This window comes from Triticum aestivum, chromosome 6D (genome assembly GCF_018294505.1).
Source record: "Triticum aestivum cultivar Chinese Spring chromosome 6D, IWGSC CS RefSeq v2.1, whole genome shotgun sequence".
Classification (NCBI taxonomy): Eukaryota; Viridiplantae; Streptophyta; class Magnoliopsida; order Poales; family Poaceae; genus Triticum; species Triticum aestivum.
Window position 1 is genome coordinate 242,736,269 of NC_057811.1, and position 5,431 is coordinate 242,741,699.

Genomic DNA, 5,431 nt, shown 5'->3' on the forward strand with positions numbered 1-5,431 from the left:
GATATAGACGGGACTGCGTGACATGCTACACCCACGCCTCTACTACGACAAGTGCCACTCCTTCCTCGGCCACAGTTCATCGCTGCAGAGAGACCGATCGACCAGTATGTACGTACACGTTCGCGACCAGATAGACAACGCTACATACGCTTCGACCGGGTCGGTCCCAGCTGTCTGGGAGGATAAGGACGCGCTTCCTTGTGTGCGAAGATATAACTGGTGGGTCCCAACTGTCAGGGGGAAGAATCATTTTTTTGCCCGTAATAAGGACACACCTCCTTATGTGCAAACATGTAGCTGGTAGGTCCCAGCTGTCAGGGGGAGAGAACATTATTTTTCAGGGTAAAAAGGATGTAATTGCATGCATGCGTCCATGGGTGTGGTGCGTTCCCACTAACAACCTCTCCACGTACAGTCATCTTCCGATGACTCTCGTTTGTTGACCATGTTGACCACACCGTGTCGAGCGCACCAGGGCCGGTGTACGAGGCGAGGTCCCAGACTGGAATGACCCAGAGATGGGGAAGGCGCAGCATTGGAGTCGCAGATGGAGAGGAGTCGGAAACTTGACTGGTTCGGGTGCGCAACAGCACTGCCGCCCACGGGAGACAATAGAAAGATCAAAGGTTGAAGAAGCAGCATGGCTGTTGGATTAACATGCAACGGTCCAGCTGCTAGAATCATTTGTTGACTAAGTTGACAAAGCCCTACATACGCGTCAGCTTAGTAGGTTCACAAGTCAGCCATAAATCTGTCGGGTCCCAGCTGTCATCAGGAGCAATAGTTTTTTGCATAACAAGGAGGCACTTCCTGTCATGCAAAGATATAGCCGGTGGGTCCCAGCTGTCAGCGGGAGCAATCATTTTTTCGCGTAATAAGGAGGCACTTGCTTGTGTGGGTACCTATTGTCAGCCTCTCCACTTACATCCCTCTTCCGATGGCTGTTGTTTGTTGACCATGCCGCGTCGAGAGCACCAACGCGGTGGACGACGGCGAGGCCCAGGAAGGGAATGACCCGGAGCCGGCAAAGCCACATCAGCGGATGCCCTTGTTGGCGGGAGTACGAGGGCTGACTAGTCGGCTGTGGGGTGAGGCTACCGTCACTGGAAAATAATAGGACGTGCGGGTGGGTAGAGGGATGGCCTGGCCAGTGGTGGGAGTAGGGTGGGCCGGTGAGGCCTATGCGGCAGCAAAGCCGGCCACGGAAGGAGGGAGTAGGCAGTCCCACCGGCGCTGGTTTGAGCGGCTGGAGCAGGAAGAGCAGATATTGAAGAAACACGACGGCCATTGGATGGATGTCCAACAGTCACCGCTCTCGTGTGTTTACTAAGTTGACACGGCCTTGCGTGCGCGTCAACCTTTTTTTATGAAAGCGTACACATTAGCCTTTTTTAGTAAAGCGTACTCGTCAACCTATAGTAGGCGCACAAGTAAGCCTCAGATCTGTGGAAAACAGCATACATCCCATCTGCGATTATTTGTCATAATTTATAGCCCATTTGCTAATTCTTAAGGATTTTTTTGGAGCCCGTATTCTTTTTGTTAGCATTACAGCCCATATTGTGGCCACCGTGAAAAAATTATACGAAATTTTGCATATTTCGGTGCGGTCCGAACTGTTTTTAATCCTGAAATTTCAAGTCACATTCAAACTAATTTGTAAAATAAATTTATATCAATATAAAATCTAAATAATTTTCCATGCATAAAAATCAATGGAATTTAAAATCTCAAAATGAAAAAAAGAAATTTGAAACTAATTGTCGGTTTGATGTGTTCTAAAAATGTACAGCCCATTTCTCATTACTGATAGCCCATTTTCTGGGCAAGCCGAATGAAACTCTCCTCGTTTTGAAAGATTTGCAGCCCAGCAGGGCTGACGAAAGCAAGTAGGCGTTGGTTGGGTATTCTGCAAAAGAACAAAAAATAACTAGGCTAGCCATTTTCAGAAAGAAAAAAACTACTGGGCTGATCTCGTGGTAAACATAAAATAAAAGGCTAGCTAGACAGGCCAGAGTGCCCCGCACAGCCCAGTTGACACCCTGCTTCTGTCTAAAAAACAAAAAAAACTGGGCGAGCTGCGGGGTCCCTGGTGTCAGCCGCTCGTTGTGCAATTCTCCCATTTATTGACTACGTTGACAATGGCATGGGACATAGATGTCAGAAATCCATTAGGAGGAACCATTTTTTGGCTTGAAATAAGGAGGCACTTGCTTGCGTACTGCCATGACCCTGGTGGGTCCCTGCTGTCATCCTCTCCATGTACAATCATCTCCTGATTGTGCACGTGTCAACCTAGTAGGCCCACAAGTCAGCATCTAAACCTGTGGCGGACAAATACAACCCATTTAAAAAAATAACAGCCCATTCCATACGTTCAAACGGAAAGTTCAACATTTAGAGCAAAGTAACAGGTATGATCTAGATATAGAAGATTGAACTTCCACGCTGACAACCATCATAGCCAAGTTAACTATCTACTCCCACTAATACTCTGGTAGTGTACAAGTACTAACATACTCTTAGCTAACTAGACGATGCTAAACACAGGCACCGACGTCCTCCTCCTCATCTCAGACTTGTCAGAGGTGCGATTGGGTGCGTTGCTTGCACGCGTTGGCCCTTTCCATGCCAGCGTGGTCCACCAAAGCTTCGGCTTCCAAGAGGGATACCCACTTGACGTGTTGGTAGTAAAATTCGGCGTCATGAACACGTGCGTGCCTGACAGCCTCAAGGGCTATTTGCGAGGCACCGACCTCCATTTAGTTAGCCCAGTTGCGGGCGCTCTGCTCGCGACTCAGAGCGTCGGTGCGCTGCTGCTCCATGCCCCGCTGTCGGCACAAATTGTCGATACGCTGCCCTCCGTCAGGCGGTTGCGCTCCAACAAGTCCGCATACTCTGCACTGCCATCTAAAGACCGATAGAATGTCTTCTCCCTCCGTTTGCCTTTTGGTGAAAAACAGAACACTAGTTCCGGCGGTGACCGCCTCCGGCGTCGCCTATTGCGGACGAGCGGGGGCATGGCAGACGTGGCGAGAGCGAGGGCAAGTGGCGAGCGACGTCGGGATAGTGGGGGCTTATGAGGATAGGGCGAGTTGGGTGACGGTGCCACCGGAGAACGCAAGGAACCAGTAATTATAGGTGGAAGGTAGGTGAGCCAGCGTGTCGCGGGAAACATGACGGTCATCGGAATTCAATGCATAAGCAGGCATGGCTTAGCGCGCCAGCTTGCCATGGAAAACTAGAAGAACTAAAATTATGACGGTGTCGTCCCGTCCTGTCTCGTTAGTGGTGCGTCCCGTCCGTGCTGGGTCGCACATCGGCATGACGGTCAAACGAGTGCGCTCGATTCATCCAGATGAGGTACGTGTGTGATCCACTGGTTATTCGCGTAGGATCGAGTCGATAGGATAGTGTAGGTGTAGGATCACAATAGCTGATGAACATTCGCTGGGAGATAAGGCATTTGCGAACGTTTTTGCTGGCAGTTTCTTTAGATTTGCATGACCTTTTCTTCATAACAGCATGTCAGTTTCTTCAGAGGTAGGCATTTTTATTCAAAAAACTGCCACCTTCGGATGTTGCGTCACAACTAAAACTGCCAGGAGCATATTAGTAGGCTAGCTGGTGATCGATCAGTAACTTGTAAACACTGAGCAAATAGAAATAAGGAACTGCTAGTAACTTGTAAACACTGAGCACACAGAAATAAGGATCATGTTGTGCACAGTAGCAAGAGCCGATCCATTCGAAATGTTCACATGAGACTCACAGGCCTGGCATTGTAATATGTTCACACTAGTAGCCCAACTTCACAACCAACTAGTACGATTCCCATACATAAGACCAACATGTTAATGCATCTCAATGATTCACGGATCATATACAAATATGTAGCTCCAAAAGCTAAGATCTAAAAAACATATGTTCTTGCTACTAACATGGATGCTTCTCTGGGCCAACATTTAGTACAGACTGAAAGACAAATTTGTTTGTGAAGTCTACATTTCCTCTTGCAAAATTAAGTGGTTTCACCAACAGCTGGAACAATGAGAATGAACCACACATGATGGAGGAACATCCACTGCAATCTGATTTGGTCTTCTCTCGATCACACGGCGAGACTATTTTCGGAATACAAACTTTTACTTAGGAAAAATGATGCCCATTGTATAATCAGACCAAAGCAATGAAGCACCTAGTGTTGGCCAATAAATAGTACAGTACTACTTTTGTGCACTCCATGAAGTGACTATCCAATCTTTCTGTTTCTATTTTCAAATGGCACTGCATGTAGTGACTATACTATTCTCTTGTGTAGTTCCAGCAAAATTGAGGTCACTTTGTTCGTTTGCCAAATAGCAACGGGCAGACATCTATTTGCACAAATATCAAGCAGCTAGTAAACATATACCCCACCTTGTATTTTAGGTTTGAACACGTCTCTGCTAGTCATTTTCGCTTAGCATCTGTCATGTTTTGCACTGGACAATTTGATACTGTCATGTTTTGCCCTGGACAATTTCGTACTGAATTGATTTGCTGGTACAGAGTAGAAATATAGCTCCTATTCTTCGTGAGACTAAGGATATCCATGTTCGCAGTGATGGAAGAGGTGAAATCGAAACGACCGAAATTGAGCATCCAATCATTGAATGATGTCTTGCCCCTCCAATGTAGGTCCACCCTGCCAATAAATTCACATGTTAACCACTAATATTACTATCTAATGATAGTACAAAAAGGGTAGCAAGATAGTAGCAAACCATGTATCTTCGTAATGAACAGCTCATAGTGCCACCAATTGGATATAACGGTTTGGAAGAAAACATGCTCATAATGTTGAACCATTTGAACTTTTTGTGTAGTTCCACTAAAATCGAGCATCCATGTTTACGCAGATATTGAAAGTGTGATTACTATAAAAGTGGCACTAGTTGAAGCATAGACTCACAAGTATAAGCATTCCAATTTCTTAATGGGAAAAGGTAGCAAGACTATTTCTAACCAGCTGTTTGACGGAATAAATAAGGCAACGACTGCTAATGTTAGGAAGGCATACATAGTATTTTCTGAAAGATTGAACCATTCCTGACCTTTCCTCTTCTTTTGAACATATTTTGTGCAGTTCAACTAAAATAAAATGCCATCACAGCCTTGACAATTTAGTGACATTGTACAAAAAGAAATGACTTACCATTACATCATGATGTCAGGTATGTAATCGACAAGCATTAGAGACAAACATGCAGACCTCCTCCAATAACATAATAAACATTAATTTTAACAAAGGTGTGACTAGCTTTACCGGCATAATTTGAGTGAACTCTACACCCTCTGTTCCTTAATATAAGACGTTTTTGCTATTCAATTTAAAGTACCCAAACATCTAGTCTTTAGAAAAACAGGCAACATTTTTCTTGAGCACATA